Here is a 13,340-nt window from a genome sequence, read left to right on the forward strand (position 1 = left end):
ATCATTTTGACTGAATTCCATGGAACTGGTTGTGTGGGTTTTCATTTTTTTAAATTTTCCAGATCAGTGTGTTAACTGCAATTTTCATTTCTTCTTTGACTCTATAATTATATTATTTTGGAGAATTGTAATTTGATAATAACTTTTGGAGACTATGATTGTTATTATTTTAAGTTTTATGATTCATCTCTAGCTTATGGCACTATGGGTAAGAAAATGCATTCAGGTAGTTCACAATCGGTGGGTCAAAGATTAAGCATGAATATGGTAAGTACTTCTTTAATTTTGTCCCTGGCCATTCCTATTCTTATTTCTATGGTTTCAGTTTTATGTATTTTGATAGTAGTATAACCATATAATTTGATGTTCAATTAGGACATTCTTGAGAGCTAAAGGAGGTACTATTAACTGAGATGAAATAACAGACTTTTACTAGAACCATCCTATGAAAATTTGTACTTGTGGTTACCCTCACCGGTTTCCATGTTTGCTTTTTGAGAGAGGTTGCCATCCTTGAGAGTTATTATCATCACTAGTTTTCTTGTTGCATTTTTGGAAACAGAAAAAAAATGTATTGCTCTCCTTTAGCCCAGGTGTTCTAATGCTTGCTGTGCTTTCTGATAAAGGCCTGGAATGAATAAAAAGCCTGAGTTATGCACATGGCCATGTCCCTTTCCTTCACTGAGCTGCATCGTGTTGGTTTGCCCCTACAGACCCATCGTACACTCTTTTCACCACCTTCTGTGTCTGAGGAAATTAACCTGGGCTATACAACCTCTTGCCCTTTGGCTTCCAACAGGATTTGACCAATGAAAGTCCCGCAGGAGACTGGAGGATAGTGTGATGATGGTAGGCTTAAAGTTGACTAGTGTTGTAATCCTTCATTGAGGTTGGCCCACACCCACCCATACCTTGACAAAGATCCCTTTAGTGGATATTTTTTATGGATGTACTATCTGTTTCCTGCCTGCTCCATAACTAATACACTCTCTGTGAGTGCATGACTGTGTGCTTTTTTATATAAAAATATCTGTTTTACAAATAATTAACATTTACATCTAAAGCTTCTAAGTATCTCTAGAGAGAACAAAAGAAGCTTGCTTTTTTTTTTAAACATAAAATCAAAATATTTACCTTGGCATTCTGTAATTTTTAAAGTTGTGTTTAAACAAAACAAAACAAAACATCTGGAAACTGGAAACAAATGTCTCTGGTCCATTTTTTGACCTTATTCGATTATTTCTTCATTAAATACTGAGTTCTCGCCATTTGCTCTGAGGACAGGTTATGGCCCCGGCTCTTTGTGTTTGAGCAAAGATCCTGATCACAGATAACAAGAGGGCCTAATTTAGGGGTATGCATGTGTGGGTGGGGGGCAGTGTTAAGGGAATGATGTAACATTTAAGTTGGAATCTGAAGAATGGATTAAGTAAATAAAGGATGAGAATGTGAAGTTGGATGAGTTGGGTGGGCATGTCCTATGAAGCTTCTGAAGGAATTGGTCTTCACTCTGAACACTTACTTTATGGAAAGCTACTAAAATGTGGTAACTAGAGAGGTAACAGGAGATATTCTTTTTTTTTTTTTTTTAAGATCCTGCTGATCAGTTGGTGAAATCTGGAGAGAAGGCAATTCAGATTGGAGACTACTGCAATAGTCTGAGTGTTAATGAAGACAGTGAGAAAGGAAAGGGGTGGAGTTTTCAGATACAGTAAGGAAAGTAATTACCTTTCAGGACATACTTATACAAATTAAACCTTGTAATTGATCAGATGAGTATAAGAGTATGATGAATAGGAAAACATAGTTAAGTATAAGTCTTCAGTATATGTGCAGAAAGTGGACACCTGTCAAGGAGAAATTACTTTGGTTTTAGCTCCATTAAAATCACCTGCATATGTTTTTAAAATTATAGTTTTATCTCATTCGTGTCCTGGATTCTGAGTAAGTAGGTGCTTGGAAGGGGCTTGAACATTTGTATGAAAACACAATGAAACAAAACAAACAAATAATAGCAACAAAAATCTTTTGGTGATTCTAGTGAGAATCTGTAAATCAGGTTCATTAGTGAGGGAAAACGTTCTAGGTAGAGAAAGTAGAGAAGCATGAATGAAGACAGGAAAAAAATCACTATTTTGTGCTTAGGTCAGGCTGGTGCATATGTAAAGACAACATGGGATGAATCAGGAAAAGAAGCAGGAGATGAGGCTGAAACTTTTAGTTTTTTTTTTTTTTTCTGTACCTACATAAATACACATATTTTTACCCAAAGTGGGAACTATCGTGCAGATTTTGTTGTTTAAATTTACCACTATATCATAAACATACCCCCATGTCAAGCCTTACTGAGATAGCTCTATCTCTATTGACCGTATCCTATTTTATAATAATGCTGTACCAGAATTTATATAATATTTTTCTCATTATTATACACTTGGGTTGCCTTTTTCAGTTTCAAATCATGCTACAGTAAAAATCCTTGTACTAGTAACCTTGAGCAGATGTTTGAGAATCCTTTCAGAAGTAGAATTATTGGGTCAAAGGACACACTCACTTTAAATGTCATTGGATGTTAACAATTTGCTCTTCTAAAATATTTGGACAAACTTATAAACACACCAAGATTTCTTCAGTCTCTCAATACCATGGTGTGTTTCAATCCCTTGGCAATATGAAAGGGGCAGACTGATGTTTGATTTTTGTTTAGTTTGTATTTCTTTGACTAATAATAAAGTTGGTAGGACTTTTCCATACATACTGGCTTGTTTCTTTGCAGTCTTGCTTTTGAAAAGTGCATGTTTTTATCATTAATCTTCTTTCTACTGGATGGTGTTCTATTTACCATTGCTGTATCCTAAAATATAGCCCTTAAAATAATCATTTTATTGTGTTATTGCATTCTGTGTGTCAACAATTTTGAAAGGCATCTCAGGATGTCTTTGCTCCATGTCTGGGACCTCAGCTGTGGGGACTAAAAGGAGAGTGTAGAGATGCCCGTGGGCGGTTTCCAGGACCAGTTTCATAGGTGAATGCGCAATGTGTGCAGTGCTCTGCACTTAGAAAGGCCCCACGTTTGGTTTAATGCTTTGCTGTGGCCCTCTCGAAAGTCTGAATATTTTTGAATGTGGGGTCCTGTATTTCATTTCCCAATGGGCTCTGCAAATTATGAAGCTGGCCCTGGCTGTATCACCTTGTGGTAATGCCTTGTGGTAGGCAGAATAATGGGTTCAAAACTTGCTAGCTTTTCAATCCCCAGAACCTGTGAATGTGTTACCTTATATGCAAAGGGGATTTCGCAGACGTGATTATGTTAAGGAGTTTGAGGTAGGGAGATTATCCTGGATTAGTCTTCTGGGCCAGAAGTAATCACCAGGGTTTTTGTAAGTGAAAAGGGGGGATAGGAGAATGAATGACAGAGTAATGAAAGAAAAACTCCATTAGCCATTGTTGACTTTGAAAATGGAGGAAGAAGTTAGAAGCCAAGGAATGCAGGCAGACTCCAGAAATTGGAAAAGATAAAGGAACAGATTCTACTTATAGCCTCCCGAAGCAGCACCATCCTGCTGACACTGACTTTGTATAGTGAAACTCATTTTGGACTTCTGACTGTTCACAAACTCATTCACTCATATTTCTGGCACCTGGGGCGGGATGACTCAAAGATAAGCACTGCTGACCAGAACATCTGCCTATCATTTCTCCAAGCATTAAGGCTTCCTCATAGCAGAGGGTCCTCAGAAGAGGTGGGCAGTTACTAAGCTCCAAGAGTGAGTGTTCTGGTAAAGCTGTATTGTCTTTTATGACGTAGCCTTAGTTATGCAGCATTACCCTGTAATATTCGGTGGGTTGGAATAGTCAAGAGGCTACCCAGTCTTAAGGGGAAGGTAAGTAAACCTGCTCTCTCACTGGGAGGAGTGTTGAAGACTCTCAAACAAAGAATTTGAACCCAGTATTTAAAAAAAATTAATGTTTATTCATTTTTGAGAGACAGAGAGAGAAGAGCGCAAGTAGGGGAGGGGCAGAGAGAGAGGGAGACACAGAATACGAAGCAGGCTCCAGGCTCCGAGCTGCCAACACAGAGCCCATTGTGGGGTTTGAACCCACACAATGTGAGATCGTGACCTGAGCCAAAGCCAGATGCTTAAGTGACTGAGCCACCCAGGGTCCCCTAAACCCAGCGTTTTAAAACTGGGTTTTAAAATACCACAGATGGTTTGTCTTTTTCTTATTGATTTTTACTCTTAGCTTAGTATGGCTATGAACCATTTGTGCTTTATGATTATTTCAAATTGTTTTGATCAGACTGTCATCTACATATCCTATTTTTCAAATTAAAAATATCACATTTAAAGAAAATTGAGTAAACATTAACTAAATAACTGGATTTTCAGAGATTGTCTAAGACTAGATTTAATTCACTCATGGATGGCAACTTAATTTGAAGGTTAAACAGGCAAAATATTATACAGTAAGATCAAGGTAAGAGATATTAAAAAGTTGAGGGAAGAAAGAGGTAAATACTGTTTTTTTATATAATCGCATTTACATTGACTTCATCATTTTATTCTGTCTCTGCTAAATCCTGTTTTGAAATTAAATTTTTGGAAAATTTCTTGGTAATGGAAACTACACTTTTGATAGCATCAGACTATCATAATTAACCTACATCTTTTCTCTTTTTTTTTTTTTTCTGGTTTCAATAGACTATATTTTATTTAATTTCAGGTAATTTAGTTTTATTAGCTGTCACAGCAAGACTTTATTTTAAAGTGCTTATTTGAAGAGGATATGTTTTGAATATCCTAAAATATGGATTGAATTATAAATCTGTCTATATTCATGTTTGCATCTTCAAGGGTTATAGTTTCACATATACTTTCTGAATAAATCTATATGTTAATGGGTATACTGTTTTATATAATGAAGTATAAACAATTTTTAATCATCGTGCAGGAAAGTTTTGAAAGAGACATTAATTAATAAATATGGATCAATGTTTAAAACCTAATGTTCTTTTAAGAAAGATCACCTATTTAGCACTCGTGTATTTAACACATATATGCTTCAATATATTTGATTGGGACATTAATAAAACCTTATTGCTTATATTAGCATCCACTTGTATAAAACAATTAACGGGCAAGAAGAACCAGGCACAATACATTAATCACTGATACAAAAGCAGAACAATTTAAAGAATTTGTTAAAGATAATCGCTTTTGATAAAAATAGGAAAATTCAAATGTAATATTATTCTCTTAATTAGTCTATATACATAAAAGTGTAGGGGAATTATGTTCAAAGACCTTAAAAAAATGAGAGGGGGAAGGGCTCTGTCACAGCCAAATTCATAAGCCAAACGATTATGCTTTGCATGTTAGTAAAAAACTCGGGTCTTCATTATAATGATCGATAGTGTGTTTAAGCAACTGGTCATGTCTGAAAAGTGTTTGTTTAGTTTCAAAGAATGCATATATTTACCATTTTAGACTTCTTTCTAGATTGCTCACAGATAATTGTGGATCACACAAAGGGAAGATAAACACTACTGTTATTCTGAAGATATCTCAGATAACAGAAAATTTAAATTTGGCCTAACAATTATTCATGCAACCTTTTGCTTTCTAAACAGGTGTTTTAGATACAACTCATTCCAGTTGGGCTTTGATCAAGTTATCAAGGGTCTATTAATACAATTCCCAGAAACTACAAGTACAGTGAGTGATATATTTTCATAAAACTTTCTCTCAGTTAATTGTGGACTTCTGGTAGCAGGGCAACCCCTATGGGAAAATCGCATCAGAAAGAGCAAATCCCCACTAACCTAACTTACAGCCTGAGTGATCCCCTCTGTTGTGTGTCTCTTAGGGTTGGGCATTGCAACCAAAAAGAAACCACTGAGGATGCCCTCATAATGGCTTAACAGTTTAGTTGATGTCACTTGGGAAAATTTAAAAGACACGGGGAAAAGGGAAGTAAAATTCTGACAGTAGTGAAAGTGTATAAAATATTGTGGCTCATAAGATATTATTAAAGAGAGGTCTTAGGTCAGGCCTTAAGTGAGAGAGTCCCAGGAGGCCAAAGGATGCGAGTATTCAATCAATTTGCACTGAGTTACTGAATCAGAAATAAACGTGAGAGTGTAATGGAGAGTGTTCAAAGAAGAGTGAGGTTTTTCATTGAGCACCTACTATCTTAAAGCCTTGGTGTTAGATGCTGGAGGTATACACTCATTTCTACCAGATTACATTGGCTAAACTTGTGATAAGGTCACCCCTGACTGTTAAGTGGATTAGGAGATGACATCAAAATGTGACCAGGAGAAAAATGAGAATTATTTGTGGGCATGTGGGCTACTCCTGCCAGAGTTTACTTTTTTATGATATCTATCAAACTCTTCCTTTTAAACATAGACTTCATGCCCCCTCCTCAAGAGACACAATCTCAAATCCAGATGGGATCTCTGGGTAATGCGCAGTTCTTTTCATCAAGTCTGGATGAGATTCTTCATGGTCCAATGGCCTACGAACTAGAAAGACAAATTATCTGCCCTCTCCCTCCCCTATCAAACCAATGTACAATTGTAGAGCAGAAATAAAATAACCATAGTTAATTGCTCTCATTGGAAAGGAGAAATACACGAGACACAGTATTTTCACAGCAATTATGAAATCCCTCTGGCAGTTATTATGAAGTCCTCTCCCTGAGGATGTAGGAAATTCCTTGATTAAATCCTAATTTTGCTTTCTGGGGGGAATATATATACACATTGTGTGTGTGTGTGTGTGTGTGTGTGTGTAGTATATGTGTATATATAATTCTTAAATGAGAATTCATTTTGTACCAAGTGTCATGGTCATGATAAACTTCCTTTTCATCTCTCTCTTCTAGGAAATATTTTATTATTTTATTTTATTTTTCTAATTTTATTATTTTATTTTATTTTATTTTATTTTATGATTTTTTTTTTCTAAGTAGGTTTCACACCCATCATGGAGCCCAATGCTGGGCAGAGCCCAACGTGGGGCTTGAACTCACGACCCTGAGATCATAACCTGAGCCAAGATCAGGAGTGGAGGCTCAATGGAATGAGCCACCCAAGCGCCCCTATTTTTATTTTATTTTGGAGAGAGGGTTTGGGGGAGAGAGGGAGAAAATCTCAAGCAGGCTCCATGCTCAACGTGAAGCCCCACATGGCGTTTGATCCCAAAACCCTGCAATCATGACCTGAGCCAAAATCATGAGTCAGATACTCAACCAACTGAGCCACCCAGCTGCCCCAGGAAGTACTTATTTTAAAGTCTACTCTTTCATTGAGGATATATCCTTTTGAAGATCTTGGCTTTCTGCAAGTGTCTCCCATGCCAACTTTTCAGCTCACATAGATCCAGGTTTTTCTATTTTGTCTCTTAATGTCTATTAAATCCCAAGTTCTCAGTCACTAAGGTGAGCAATAACCACAGATTGCCTCTCTGTCCATACTGACAACCAGGATAGCTAAGCCCTGTGTTCACTTCCATTTCTTATTTTCAATTTTCCTCCAATTTCTACCCCTGGAGATAATTCTCACTGTCCCTTGAGCTCAGTTATGCACATAGAAGGCTTTATGTTGTATTTTATCCATTTTAATAAGATTTTCATAGCAGGGGAGTTTTCATACTAACCAACCAGTTGTATTGTTTGTAATGCAAGCCCTGGAACTGAATTTTGAAGTTGGACTATTCCAGATATTTCAAGTGCATACACCCTGAAGTATAAACGAAAGAATGGAGGCTCCAATGTAATGGAGGAATTACATTTTTTAAAGTTTCAATCTGCAATGTAAGTACAGTTGACCCTGGAACAACACAGGTTTGAACTGCACAGGTCTACCTATGCATGGCTTTATTTTGATAAATACCATATAATACTATAAATATATTATTTTCCTTATGATTTTCTTTTTTTAAGTTTATTTGTTTGAGAGTAAGAGGGAGAGAGAGTGCACATGCAACAGGGGAAGGGCAGAGAGATTGGAAGAGAGAGAATCCCAAGCAGGCTTTGCACTAACAACAGCCCCAATGCAGGGCTTGATCTCATGAACTTGTGGGATTACGACCTGAGCTGAAAACATGAGTCAATTACTTAACCAACTGAGCCACCGAGGCACCCCCTTATGATTTTCTTAACATTTTTCTCTAGATTACTTTATTGTAAGAATTACAATATATAACCCATATAACACATAAAATATGTGTGTTAGTCAATTTTTATGCTATCACTAAGACTTCTAGTCACAGAATGTTATTAGTGAAGTTTTGGGGGACTCAAAAGTTATATGTAGGCTTTTGGCTGCACGGAGGGATCACTGACCCAACTCGCACATTGCTCAAGTGTCAAATACATTACATTTCTCGTTTTTAAAAATTTTAAAGTTTTAAGACTTTAAAAAAACACTTTTTGTATAAGCGACTTATTTATTTCAACATTCTTTTTTTTTCATATGTGAGTAATCTGAAGCCAAAAGAGGTCATACACCCATCTAAAGACACAGTGTTACCTAGCAGGAGATACGGAGACTGAATTTCATGCCTCTCTTGACAAGATCCTGTGGCTTTTTAAAAATTATTCTTATTACTTGGCACTGATAGAAGTTTCGAAGAACTTGATGTAGGTTCAATTTGACTAAAATTGCCTTGATATATTAAAGTAATATAAAATAATATTTTTTTCAATTAAAAGAAAACAAAACACAAAAATACCTTCAAAACTAAAGGGTGTATTAGCTAGCCGCAGCAAATGCTACTTAATACAAATGATCTTATTCATAATGAAGAGGGCAGGAGAAGGAACAGGAAGTACAATTCTTTAAAGAAAACAAAATTCAAAGGACATTCACAAAAAAATCTAATTTAATAATGGTAACGTTTCTGTTTGATTCCACTTTCACTACAGGCAAGGCTTTCTTTCTAAACAGTGCGTCCGAGTATCCCATTCTTTCCCTAGAGGACTTCCGAAAAGCCCAGAACTGTTGGTTGGCAGTTTGTCTCAGGGTTGGGGTTGTAAGATTTAGAAAACAGCAATAATAAAACAAAGCAGGGTATCCACTGAAGGTTGAATTCCAGAAAAACAATAAATAAATTTTAGTATAACTATATACCATAAATATTGCATGGGGCATACCTATACTATTTATTATTTGTTTATCTGAAATTCAAAATTAACTGAGACTCCTGCATTTTATCTGATAATCAAAATGCGGTTGATGTGTCAGAGGGGAAAGGGGCCCACGAGCAATGACAGCTCAGTGCTGAGTCCGTAATTTCCTGGTTGTCTTGAAAAAAGATCCTTCTTTTCATTTCTATTTCACGGACTCCTCACTTTCTACTTTTCCTTCTCTTTCAGTTTGCCTACTGGGCCCTCTTTATAATAACAGGGAGGTAGAATATGCAAAAGACATAGGTTGTTATTTCAGCTGAAGCCCTATTAATTTGTATCAATTTATAAAATATACATTATATAACACAAATTTAGTGTCTTTTTCTCCTCCAAGAAATAGAGATTCAATGTTATTCTCCATTTTTCCAATATCATGATGTTTAGAGAACCAGATATTTTCCTTTCAATTTGATTGCCAAATTCACCTTAATGGTTACTAAATAAGTGGAATCCTCACACTGATACAATAATCTCTCTCCAGTTACCTTTTGCCACCATGAAAAGTTTTTATTTATGACCATACCCTCATCTGCCCTTTAGCCAACATTCAATCCATTTTATGTACATTCATGTCCATTCTGTTTTCCTCCTTTCGTAGACCTCAATCTTTCTACCAAGACCTTGATCTCTGATGTGGAACTTCGTCAAATGCTGTCTGAAAATGTAAGAGCACACTCTTCCCTGCATGGAGACAAAGCCAGAATCTTCCTTGAAAGGCAGGAGGGTGCTGAATGAATAAACATTGGCATTTTGTGGTGGGGTTCTCTGTCAGAACCTAGCAGCTCCAGATATAAAGTTTTGATTAGAAATTTCAAGAGGTGTTGTATGGAAGGGCATTATCTGTCTGTTGTCATGACTTCACAGATTACAATTATACTTTTTCAAACCATTTGTCAACGATTGAGGAAGAAGACAGGGCTGTCAGGCACTTTTGGCTAAGCACTGCCCAAGAGTGGACAATGGGAATGAAGAAATGTTTTTCTTCCTTTTTGTTCAGGAAAAAACAGTTGTGGTAAAGGTCTTAGGAATAGATCAATTTGACTTCTTTAACTTCTTTATCCTGACAGAGGCTTGGTGGACAGTAAATGAATGTTCAGTATTTTTAGAGAAACACTGATGACTTTTAACGGCAACTTTAAGTTTAATGAGCAAACATACGCTTCGTATTCCAGTTTGCTGTGGGATGAATGCAATTTTTTAGAACCAAGTATAGATAAATATGCACTTTTTATATATCTAAAACAGGACCAGTTCTCTTTAAAGAGCCAAATAAAACTGGAAACACACAGAATATCAAGATTTTTATCCAGTGAAGTTTACAGTTACAAACTTCTTTAAACTCCATTAAAATAGGATTTATTGGTTCCCTAGGCTCCATTTTAGTGATAGAGTGGACAAATATGACCCTGCTTTAGCTGATTAAGGAAACAAGAAGCTGTGATGTAATCACCATCTCTTCTTTCCCTTCTCCATTGAGTCAGATTGAAATTTGGGAGAATATTTGAAATTAGTTTCTTGCATGTTCAAAAAACCAAAACATTCAACATTCTTGCAAAAATTTGTGCATTTTATACGCATTTGTTGACGTCAATGTTTTTTAAACTTGCATACTGAAGTCCTTACTGTGGTCCATGGGGCCCATGTGGTCTGGCCCTTGTCCGTCTCCCCTGTGTCAGGTCTCACTTGTCTGTACCGATCATGGTCACAGGCCATTCGGGGTTATTTGTCTTCCTTAGTCTAGCATTCTAAACTCTCTTCTGCTTCAGGGCCTTTGCATTCCCTGGGCTTGAAAGTCCCTTTTCCCTTCTCTGGTTTGCTTCTTCTCCTTCTTCAGGTATTCACTCAAATGGGTTTTCCTTGATGTGGCCATCACTGACCATGGAATCCGTGATTTGCCACAGCTTGTCTGTTTTATTTTATTTAACAACACTTCTTTAAAAAAATTTTTTTTATTCCAGTATAGTTAACAGACAGTGTCATATCAGTTTCAGGTGTACAATATAGTGATTCAACACTCCTATACATTACTCAGTGCTCATCAGGGTAAGTGCTCTCTTCATCCCTTTTATCTATGTCATGGCTCCCACCCCCTCCCCCCAGCAACTACCAATCTGTTCTCTGTATTTAAGTCTGGTTTTTTTGTTTGTTTGTTTGTTTGTTTGTTTGTCTCCTTTCTTCTTTATTTGTTCATTTGTTTTGTTTCTTAAATTCCACGTATGAGTGCGATCACATGGTATTTGTCTTTGTCTTCACATACTTCTTCACGAGTGAACAATTACTATATGAATAACTTCTTTGTACAGTTATTTATCTGTTCACGCACTTGTTTCTATTTCCTTGTCAGCTTCTGGAAAAAGACCGCTTTGAAAGCAAGGACCCTGTCTGTCTTTATCATGGAACAAAGAGTGGTACACACAGTACATGCTCAATATTTCTTATATAAATGCATTTCATCCTCTCCTTTTCCACTTTCTTTTTTTCCTTCCTTCCTTCCTTCCTTCCTTCCTTCCTTCCTTCCTTCCTTCCTTCTTTCCTTCCTTCCTTCCTTCTTTCCTTCCTTCCTTCCTTCCTTCCTTCCTTCCTTCCTTCCTTCTCTTCTCTCTGCCTCCCTTTCTCTCTCTGTTGTGTACTTTCTTCTACACAAAATGAATATAAATATATAATATGCAATACTTTATACATATGCAAATTGCTTGGTGCTATTAATATGCTTTAGAAATATTTACAGATCAGTTTATTTAGTTCTGACTTATATTTCAAAAATAGCTTTAAGGTATTGTATTGTATGAATGAATCATAATTTATTTAATCATTCTATAGTGAAGAACATTGAGATGGCTTAACAATTTTTTTAAATAAACAATCAATACTATCATAAATATCATTATATAGTCTTCTTTAATTATACATGCTTGTGTTTCTCTAAAGTAGAATCCTAGAAGTAGAAAAAATATTTTAAATTCTCTCTTGAAAGGTTTTACTAAAGATATAGGAACTTGCACATTTTTCTCATCTGTACCAAAGCTGGATATTTATAGCTTATAAAATATCTTTATCGGTTTTTGATGAAACATAAAATCTTATTTTTAAGTTGTCTTAGCCTGATTCTTAGTGAGGTTGAAATATGTCCATGTATTTATTGACTAATTATATTTCTTCCTTGAGTTGCTTTTTTTATTCTTTTCTCATTTTTCTATTGCACTGTTTTAGTTTTTTATTTTTTATATATTCTGATTATAAATATTTTGACTCTTGTATGTGTTGAAATTTTTTTCTAGTTTGTGACTTGTTTTTTATCTTTGGCAATAAGGTCCTTTAAAATAAACATGTACAAATTGGCCAAATATGTTAAATATTTCCTTCATGGATTTTGGAGTTTGTAATTGATTAGGAAAGCAATTTCCATTTTGAGTCTATTAAAATATTCTCAATTTTTTTTCATATGTGTCATATTTAAAAATTTAAGCATTTGTCTTTCTACCTATCTGAAATATGCCTTCTGGTATGTTGTATGTGCATATGGAACTTAACTTTATATTTTCCCAGATGGGTAGCCAATTTTGTGGTCATTTATGAAATAATTCATTTTCCTTAAATGATTAAAATTCTTAAAGCTCACATAGGCATTTACCTCTTTCTGAACTCTCTCTTCTCTTCCATTGATCTCTGCAAATATTTCTGCCACAAATGTACATTAAGTATTGCTATAGCTTTATTTTATGTTATGATAATAAAATGCTGATAGTATGGAGGAGGCCTATATTTGATTATAAATTCTATCTCATGAAGACTTAAAGTACAAATGTACAAAAAGTACTAAATGCTCTATCCAAGTAAAAGTTCAAAGATGACAAAAGTCAAAGGAATTGGGTCTGAAATTAAAAAAAAAAAAATCTTATCCTTGTGAGTCCAAACATATGAGAGCTGGGGAGAGGGAATATGTAAAAGCATGATTATTTATTTATTTATATTTATCTCATTGAAGAGAACAATATGATATGGATTAACTCTTGGAAATCATTTTTTAAAGTTTAAATACACTGTTTAAAAATTTAACAGAATAGAAATGGATATATAACTTCCAGAACCTTAGATAAATAAAAGAAAAATGGAGAAAAAAGCTTGAACAATCCAACCAATGG

General features: G+C 35.4%; 1 long non-coding RNA gene across 1 annotated transcript; it reads left to right on the plus strand.

Moving 5' to 3' along the window:
• The first annotated feature begins 7,695 nt into the window (after positions 1-7,695).
• Positions 7,696-9,951, plus strand: LOC131493024 (uncharacterized). The gene is made up of 2 exons (XR_009252403.1): positions 7,696-7,821; positions 9,797-9,951. It is a non-coding gene; the product is annotated as an uncharacterized LOC131493024 (long non-coding RNA).
• Positions 9,952-13,340: the final 3,389 nt, after the last annotated feature.

This window comes from Neofelis nebulosa, chromosome 2 (genome assembly GCF_028018385.1).
Source record: "Neofelis nebulosa isolate mNeoNeb1 chromosome 2, mNeoNeb1.pri, whole genome shotgun sequence".
NCBI classification, from domain to species: domain Eukaryota; kingdom Metazoa; phylum Chordata; class Mammalia; order Carnivora; family Felidae; genus Neofelis; species Neofelis nebulosa.